This window comes from Morus notabilis, unplaced genomic scaffold, assembly GCF_000414095.1.
Source record: "Morus notabilis unplaced genomic scaffold, ASM41409v2 Scaffold151, whole genome shotgun sequence".
Taxonomy (NCBI): Eukaryota; Viridiplantae; Streptophyta; class Magnoliopsida; order Rosales; family Moraceae; genus Morus; species Morus notabilis.
The window spans coordinates 344138-354630 of NW_010367153.1; positions in this window are offsets into that span (position 1 = coordinate 344138).

A 10493-nucleotide genomic window follows, 5' to 3' on the forward strand; every position below is an offset into this window, starting at 1 on the left:
GAGAGAATGGGGTGAGCAATTAATTTTCTTATTTCTTCGAGAGAAGGGTTTTTAGTTTTTTGGGAGAGAAACTTTGTTGAAAGGATTTCAACGCTGTAAGTCGAGGGAAAGGATTTCAACGTTGTAAGTCGAGGAAAAGGATTTCAACGTTGTAATTCGAGGGAAAGGATTTCAACGTTGTAAATCGAGGGAAAAGATTTCAACGTAGTAAGTCGAGGGAAAGGACTTCAACGTTGTAAGTCGAGGGAAAGGGTTTCAACGTTGTAAGTCGAGGGAAAGGGTTTCAACGTTGTATGTCGAGGGGATCACACTGAGCAAATTTGTTAAAAAGTTACAGTTCATAGATGTCTTGTCTTGAGAGGGAGTCTTGAGGAGCCTAAGTCCAATTGAATTGTAACCTTAAGTTCTTAGTGGATTGTTTATCATTTGGACGTGACCCCTCAAAGTGGGTAATTACCGAACAACGATACTAACTTCCTGTATGTTTTTACTATTTTAAATTTTTCGTTGATTTGTTGTAACGAATTTGGTAAAATGATTTAAACCGATACTAACAATTATTATTATTATTATTATTTATATCATACATAAGTTTAATGTCTTGTGCAACTCGAACTTAATAAGATGTCAAGTTTAAGGCTCATCTAATAGTTATAGGGCTTGTTCGGTTGCCCAACTTTACTCAAAAAAGGCCTGCTCGAGTGTAACTTTTACTCAAATCTGCGTTCGACGCGTGATAACTCCAAACGACACTCAAAACTCAACTCAAAAATTAATTCGATTAACCTGCCTTATTCGAGTTCACCTTCCCACTACAATTCGAATTTACTTCTCTGTCTTTCTACAGTGAAGATTCCTGGGTAATATGACTGTTGCGTGCTTCGTCCATCTCTGTTCGCTCTAACACGCCAGAACTGCTACTTCACGTGCTTCTACAGAGAGATTCCATTTGGTTCTCTACCTTTTGACCATAGCTCACTCGTTCAAGCTTCAACACTCGCTTCAATTCTGCCCTATACCCATAACTCCAAATGCTCCCTGAGTTCTGCTGTCTTTCCCTCAATCAGAGATAGAGAAACCCTAGCCCCAAAATTCACCCCTCATCTTCTGCCGCCTGGCCTCCGTTCAAGACGGAGAGCTTCAGGGGTATAAATCGATCTCTTCGGCAACCTCCTTGGGCAACAATCCTAGCTCGATGTAGAAGGAAAGAATCTCGACGTAGTGCTTTCCTGTGCCGACGATTGTCCTACTTCCCCCTCCATTGTCGTCGCCGGTACCTGACTCAGAGACAACAGTCTTCGTGTTTTGGGAATCTCAGAGCAGATCAAACGCACTCCTCTGTAGGCTCCAACTCGGTAAGCACTCTAATCCTGCGTTTAATTCCTTCCAAGTTGCTTGCTCATCTCCTCCGCCACCACACTTTCCCCATGGTAACAAAAAAAAAAAAAAAAATTGAAAAAGCCCCAAAAAGGACGATGTTGAGGAGTTGCTTTTAAGGTTTTCCGTGAATGGATTGCTGCTCTTTCTCAATTTTCTTCTTGTTCAAGAAGTTTGACGAGTTGCTGAATATTTTCTGGATAATGGTTTATTTGTCTCACACCTTGTAAACGGAATGTATCAACCATTACTTGATGTGAGCCTTTGAGATATATTTTAGAACCTCAAAATAGTTTCTTCAATTTTTGTTTTTGATTCAGGAGCTATGCATTTTAAGGTTGCTGGTTTTAAGCAAAAACCAAGCAAAGCCGAGAAAAAAAAAACAGTCAAACAAAAAAGAGAGACCTTTGTCTGCTCTTCAATTATATGTTCTTAGTACCTCACAGGTCTTGGTTAGGCATTGACACTTTGAACCCAGATTTTGTTTGGCCAGAGTGATGGTGTCTTAGTATTGTTGAGAGTATTTTTAATTTAGCTGCTAACTTTCGGTTTATTTTCTTCAACTAGATCACAATGTCCAGCAACCAAAGTGCTCATACTTTCCTTTACTGTTGCGTTTATGTGATAATGAAAAGAAATTAATTGTAAGTGTAGGAAAAATAATTTCTACCAATAAGTATTATAGCTTATAAGTAAGTCCCCTCATTCGGACGTCCATTTTTCTTTGGCAATAAGTATACAAACCTTGTTCATCTGTTAAGAATGTTCTCCAGAATCTACTGTTATATACTTACATGATGATTGGCAAACTTTTGAATATTGTTCTCATATGTATATTTGGAACCCCTGCTGTGCAGTTTCTGGAAAAAAACCAGAAACTGTTTCTGGTTTTTTCAGTTTCTAGATTGCATTTTACCGTGACTATGACGATGTAATTGTATTTAATGGCCTAGTTCCTTATGTCGAGTGATATTCGATGGCTGGTTACTAATTGGTTGCCGGTTGATTCCATTACTCTTGGTTGGTATAGTTGCTTTAATTTACTTTGAATCCTTGCTTGAGCAATATGCCGAGGTTAGCTATGACTTTGGTAGCATATTGGTTGCCGGTTTATGCATAACCTCATGGCATAATGTTCGTTTAGTTCGGGTTTAAAGTGTATTGCAAACCTACCACTAAGATTAATTGAACTTAAACCTTGGTAGCCTAATTGTCCTAGCCTAGGATAATGCTCCATAATAGGACGATGAGGGCCTTTACACAAATCTGAGCCTCCTTCCAACATCCGACCTCATTAAATGAATTTTGTATGGTACGTACATACGTATTGTTGCCATATTGGTATTGTCAATACTTAGATGGCGAGAACGAGAGATAGAGATGTAAATTGGAGTCCACAAGCTAAAGAACAACTGCTTAGACGTATAGGTGAGTTCAATTTATTGAACTCTGTCGGTACCACCCCGCACCGAGACAAATACACACAATGGGCGGCAGAGCTAAGTGAGCATTTTATCGTCCCCCTAACTTGGGACAAAGTCAAACAAAAAGCTAGTAGACTGAAGAAAACATTTGATACTGAGTTTCTACTTCGTACTGCCACCGGACTTGGATGGGATCCGATTTAGAAGAAACCCACCTGCACTGACGAGTATTGGCAACAATTTATCAGTGTAAGTTTCTACTTCTTTTACATTTTTGCCATTGAAACAGCTCCATTGCTTGAGAGATGTCTCGAGCACCAAAGATTATAGGCCTCACAAGGGGAGTGCATTTGTGTAAGAGTTTACCATGTGAGGGTGTTTCGTTGGGCTATGGTTTTTGGTTTGCCATATAAAAAACTCAACCTTAGTTTAATGTTAGGATTTATGCCCCTTTATTCCATAAAAACGGTAGATTGGGACTTTCTTACATTTATGTCACTTACGATTTTTTTTTTACTCTTTAGTAAAAGACATGTTTATACTCTTTCACTTCCATGGCATAAATGTTTGTCCAAAGTGGTATTTTTGTTTCTCTTCCTTTAGCATAAACTTCTTTTTTGGGATAATGAATACATCCGAAAGTATAAATGCAGTTTTTGCATTGAGATTTTTGGTGTTTTTATTTTTTTTTCTTTTCTTCTGTGATTTCATTAACCTTAATAGTATAGAATTAGCAACCACTAGCCCATTTGAATAGTGAGGCCGTGGAGACCAGACATGGACTTTCTCAGCACCTTCTAATTATATTAGCCACATTTCTTCCTATTTCTTCTTTTGTTTGCTCTGACACAGGTGTGTCTCCAATATACATGCTGAAAAAAGCCCCTGAAATGAAAAACTAGTAGTTCGAATCATGAACATTTAGCCCTCACCCCCATGTTAGGATTTCTTCGTATGGGGATTTCTTTTTTCTTTAAATCACTTGTTCCACTTTTTTGTAATCATATTCGACTTCTGAATTTTATATTGAATACGTATGTGAGAGAACCATTTCCTAATTGTATTAATATTTGTTGCTCCATTTACAGAGCCATCCCGAAGTTGAAAGGGCGAGGAGGAAGCCCTTGTTGGATTACGATTTGTATTATTGCGCGTTCACCAATACACGGGCAAATGGGGCATTTGAGTATGGTCAGGATGATGCTCCACCACAACATGGGTCCGGCAGCCCCATTGAGAGAGGACCAATGAGTTTCAATGACGGTGACGATGTTCCTTCTGCAGATAGGCGATATGGCATGCACCGAGAAAGCCGCGGACAACATGTCCACTCACCATCACGATTGATACGTAAAAGGTCAACTCGTAACTCTCGTACAATATCACCTAGCTATATGGAGCAGGCTGTGGATCGCCTTGTAACTTCGATAGAAACAAGCAGTCGGTCTCGAGGTATAAATGCATATGCGACCATGCCCGGGCAAAGTGAAAACGTTGAGGTTCAATGCTTCGATTTATTGGGAACGTTGGACATATCCCAAGAACAATATCTCTTCATGTTCAACTTTATGGCTACCAATCCTAGATGGCAGCAGCCATTCCTTCATATGCCAGAACACCATCGGCTTGTGTGGATTCAACAGACTATGGAACAGTGTGCAAACCAACAAGTCTCTCCTCCTCCACCACAACAAATGCATATGCCCTCGTTCTTTCAGCCGACCGTGCACACAAACACTACGCCTGCCAATACATTCGGACAACCCACTTCCCCATTTCAACCGTTCGTGCCACCATTCCCAAGACCACCCTATCCAATGCCACACGGAGGGGATGGTTCTTCGCACATGTTGGCGAGAATGAGAGATAGAGATGTAAATTGGAGTCCACAAGCTAAAGAACAACTGCTTAGACGTATAGGTGAGTTCAATTTATTGAACTCTGTCGGTACCACCCCGCACCGAGACAAATACACACAATGGGCGGCAGAGCTAAGTGAGCATTTTATCGTCCCCCTAACTTGGGACAAAGTCAAACAAAAAGCTAGTAGACTGAAGAAAACATTTGATACTTTAATGTAAACTTATTTCGGCATGGGTTGTTTTATATGTAGTTTTTAACTTTATGCATATGATTTGCATTTTTTAACTTTTTGCATCATTATTTGGAATAATTGGATAGGGATGGATATAGGCGGGAATTCAAACCCAATGGGTTCTAATGAATCAGACTATGACAGTGACGATGATTTTTTCATGCAAGAGATGTCTCGAGCACCAAAGATTATAGGCCTCACAAGGGGAGTGCATTTGTGTAAGAGTTTACCATGTGAGGGTGTTTCGTTGGGCTATGGTTTTTGGTTTGCCATATAAAAAACTCAACCTTAGTTTAATGTTAGGATTTATGCCCCTTTATTCCTGAGGAAAGGGGCTTATTGCAACCGACCGCCCACCTAAATGTTGATGAGCAATTATTCATATTCCTAACTATATTATGTCAGAACCAAACTAACAGGGATGCGCAAGACACTTTTGTTTCTCTTCCTTTAGCATAAACTTCTTTTTTGGGATAATGAATACATCCGAAAGTATAAATGCAGTTTTTGCATTGAGATTTTTGGTGTTTTTATTTTTTTTTTCTTTTCTTCTGTGATTTCATTAACCTTAATAGTATAGAATTAGCAACCACTAGCCCATTTGAATAGTGAGGCCGTGGAGACCAGACATGGACTTTCTCAGGACCTTCTAATTATATTAGCCACATTTCTTCCTATTTCTTCTTTTGTTTGCTCTGACATAGGTGTGTCTCCAATATACATGCTGAAAAAAGCCCCTGAAAGGAAAAACTAGTAGTTCGAATCATGAACATTTAGCCGTCACCCCATGTTAGGATTTCTTTGTATGGGGATTTCCTTTTTCTTTAAATCACTTGTTCCACTTTTTTGTAATCATCTTCGACTTCTGAATTTTATATTGAATACGTATGTGAGAGAACCATTTCCTAATTGTATTAATATTTGTTGCTCCATTTACAGAGCCATCCCGAAGTTGAAAGGGCGAGGAGAAAGCCCTTGTTGGATTATGATTTGTATTATTGTGCGTTCGCCAATACACGGGCAAATGGGCCATTTGAGTATGGTCAGGATGATGCTCCACCACAACATGGGTCTGGCAGCCCCATTGAGAGAGGACCAACGAGTTTCAATGACGGTGACGATGTTCCTTCTGCAGATAGGCGATATGGCATGCACCGAGAAAGCCGCGGACAACATGTCCACTCACCATCACGATTGATACGTAAAAGGTCAACTCGTAACTCTCGTACAATATCACCTAGCTATATGGAGCAGGCTGTGGATCACCTTGTAACTTCGATAGAAACAAGCAGTCGATCTTGAGGTATAAATGTATCTGCGACCATGCCCGGGCAAAGTGAAAACGTTGAGGTTCAATGCTTCGATTTATTGGGAACGTTGGACATATCCCAAGAACAATATCTCTTCATGTTCAACTTTATGGCTACCAATCCTAGATGGCAGCAGCCATTCCTTCATATGCCAGAACACCATCAGCTTGTGTGGATTCAGCAGATGATGATGTCATTTCATTCCTTTTACTTGTTACGAACATATAGAGACTTGTCGAAATTGATTTGTTTATGGTTTTATTTCCTTCATTGTTTGTCGTTATTAGTACTAATTGAGTCATTCTTATTAGGTTACAACACATATGGTTAAGGAGTTGTCGCTTAATGTAAACTTATTTCGGCATGGGTTGTTTTATATGTAGTTTTTAACTTTATGCATATGATTTGCATTTTTTAACTTTTTGCATCATTATTTGGAATAATTGGATAGGGATGGATATAGGCGGGAATTCAAACCCAATGGGTTCTAATGAATCAGACTATGACAGTGACGATGATTTTTTCATGCAAGTGGTGGTTGCGGCGACTATGCTATGTGTTGGATTTGTATACAGAGAACCTTCTCGCCGAAGGCACACTTCTGGTTGGGGAGGTGCACTTAGAGTGAATTATTATCTGGAACGTAGTCCAACAGTGATGTATGACAAAGTCCGTATGAGTAGTGATGCATTCTTGCGCCTAAGTTTTATCCTTGAGGAAAGGGGCTTATTGCAACCGACCGCCCACCTAAATGTTGATGAGCAATTATTCATATTCCTAACTATATTATGTCAGAACCAAACTAACAGGGATACGCAAGACACTTGGCAGCGATCTGGATCAACGGTGTCTGAGTACTTCACCAAAGTTCTTGAGGCGGTATGCACATTGAAGAAGGACTTCATTAGACATCCAGATTTTGAAACCGTTGACCCGCACATAATTGCAAGTGGAAACAAATACTCGCCGTGGTTCGATGTAAGTTCGGTAATCTACATTAATTAGCCACATCTAAATTTTAATGCGGTTTATAGTTCTTTCTAAAAATTATTACGTTGTTTAATATAACCAACATAACTCTTGTAAACTATGAAGGATTGTGTTGGAGCACTTGACGGTACTCACGTCCCATGTGTTCCCCCTCGTGAAACTGCTGAACTTTACATAAATAGGAAGGGGTTCTTTTCACTTAATGTGCTTGCCGTGTGCTCTTTTGATATGAAATTTATGTACATGTTATCTGGATGGGAGGGTTCCGCACACGATGCGAGAGTACTGGCTGCCGCCTTAGAATCCACGAACAAAAGATTTCTGACACCGCCACCAGGTCCGCCTACAATGATTTTTTATATGTACACTGACATTTCAAATACTTCATCCGTACGCTTATTTGTTAATTAATATACGTATAGGTGTAGGAAAATTTTACCTCGTCGACTCGGGGTACGCTAACAACGGATGCTTCATGGCACCATATCGGGGGACAACATACCATTTGCAAGAGTATAGGACTCGCCGTGAAAGAGGTTTTCATAGCGAACGCGAGCTTTTCAACTACACCCACTCCTCACTGCGTAATGTCATTGAAAGAACATTTGGTGTGTGGAAGGCTAGATTTCGTATTTTGAGAACCATTAACCGTTATCCCATGACCAAACAAGTTATGATTCCAGTAGCGTGTGTTATAATACATAATTTTATCCATATGTACCGTAATGAGGACAGCCTATTGGACCAATACTCACAAGATGGCGTTCCGGTTGCAGACATTGATCCACAGAATGCTGATAAGGACATTAACGATAATACTAACCATGAGGGTCAACCATTGGATTCTAATGCAGAAGTGGAGATGAATGCTTTAATGGATGGAAGGTCGCGTACAATGTGGGCAGTGTACCGTCACCGTCGTGCACGCTAATAGCCCTCATTCAAAAGACGTTGATATGCGATGATATTATGTTATAGGGTCTTTAAATACTCATGTTATAATTTATGTATTTATTGTTGTATTTTTGAACTTAATTAAAATGAAAACTGATCTTTTACTTTTTATTTTTATTATTTTTTACTTTTGTAATTATGTGTTTTATAAAATTACCAGATTACTAATAATTATTTACAACTAATTTAAATTATTCATATTCAATTACAAAAAAAATATAATAAATTCAGAAAATAAAAAAATTGTAAAAGAATTGAATAAAATTGTTAAAGGAAAAAAATGATATCCACTATTCCCAACTCAAGTTTTATCACAAACAAACACAAACTCAAAAAAATTTTTAACTCAAACCATAACTCAAGTATAGACAACCAAACGCAAACTCAAGTTACAACTTCAACTCAAGTTATAATTCAAACTCAACTCAAAAACTTAACTCAAGAATACTTGCAAAAGAACAAGCCGCTTACACTAAGTATACCATCAGTGGGAACTTTGCTTTCTGGTTGGGAAGTGTCTCTGTCCTTTTCACTTCTTATTACTCTTTTCGTTCATTTTTTCTAACATTTCTAGTACCAACTAATTCATTCAGGCGAGACATCTTACGATGTCATGATGCGCCCATTCCTATGGCCATTCCTTCAATACTTCTGGCTCTCGGGAGTCTCTTTGTAGGATACTTGGCCAAAGTGTGACCCGATAGCCCATAAGTAAGTACTGTGAGTCGTCGGCATATCGCGCGTAACAAATCCTTATTAAGTAATGGGTTTTTAAGGGGGCCAGCTTACGGGCCAGGTCTGACCTGATAACTAGTATCGCCTCCCCGCCCAGCTCTATCAGCAGGCCCTTTCTTTTGCAATACTTAATAAGGTCTCTCATGGCCCATAGTCGTGCTCCATCCATAAGCTAGTTTGGGCATTTGTTCTATAATCTAGTCTTGTTTCAATAATTTATTATCTATACATACCACTGAAGAAGAATGTACAGTGGCTTTTTTTTTTTTTTTTGGGGGAACCCAAGACACCGGCGGTGGCCCCCTTTTTTTTTTTTTTTTTTTTTTTTTTTAGGAAAAAGATTCGGTGTACTAACCTTCTTTGAATTTGTGATTGAATATTCGTCCAATTAGGTGGACATGTGTCTGAATCCCCGTTGGTTGGAAAAACGAACTCACGCAGAGCACGCTGCGTCAAATCTCATGGGGAAAAGCAAGTGGCCGACAGCCATGACACTTGGTGATCTCTTGTTGGCTGGAAAGAGAAAGTGACGGGCCCATCTGACGCGAAGCAGTTATCGCTGCAGAGCTCCCAATGCCTTCGTCTGGGCGTGATTTTCACGCGTGAATCGCACTCGTTCAATCTTTCAATCTGACGATCGCGATTATTATTCATTTGTTTATTATTATTACTTGATTTTGTCAATTTTAACGTCGTTTTGCATGCGATGCTATTGAGATAAAAATATTATAAATAATTTGAATGAAAAATAAAATTAAATAAAAATATATTAAAATAAAATAAAATCACACTTAATTAAATAAAAAATAAATTATAAAATAAAATAGAATTAATTTAAAACTCAATAAAATAAGTTAAAAATTTTTTTCTTGTTTTGTGCTTAAGATCTTTTCTCATTTTTATTTTTATTTTTTCTTTGTCTTTTTTTTTTATTTTCTTTTTTTAAACAATTTATATAATCGTTATTTTAAATGGATAACGTAAGAGTGCTAAAGACTAAGGCCCCGTTTGATTGGGGGATTCAAGACAAAATATTGGAGTCATGTGCTCAAATTCATGTTTGGTGTTGTATTGAACTGAGATCACAACTTGAATCCCGGATCATTTTTTGGGTCTTGATTCAAAATCATGTCATCCCCTGATTCAGCCCAAAACTCAAATCCTTGCACAGTAACGTCACTGTGCTCTCTGCAGTAATTTCTCGTGACCAACCCCCAACCTAACCTCACCCAACTCCATGTTCTTGCGCAGAGAGGCTCGCCTTCAGTCGTGTATTGGCAAAGAATCTCTGCGCCTTCTCATGTTTCTCCTTCTTTCTCAAAATTTTCACTCCTCTCTTCCCTCATTTCCTCCGGTCTTCGGTCGTGTCTTGGCAGAGATTCTCTGCTTCCTCGGTCTCTCCCAATTTTCACTCCTCTCTTTTGTGTTTCTTGGGGTAATATCCGGGTAAACAACCCAGTTGCTCTTCTCGTCTCTGAGTTCATGAGAAGTGCTTCGAGTAAAGCGTTGATCATGAACAAACGTCACAGGCTTCACATTCGGTACCACTTTCGCCGATTCTACGAAAGTAAGACCGCTTCACGAGTTTGCCGAAGAGGAACACGACGC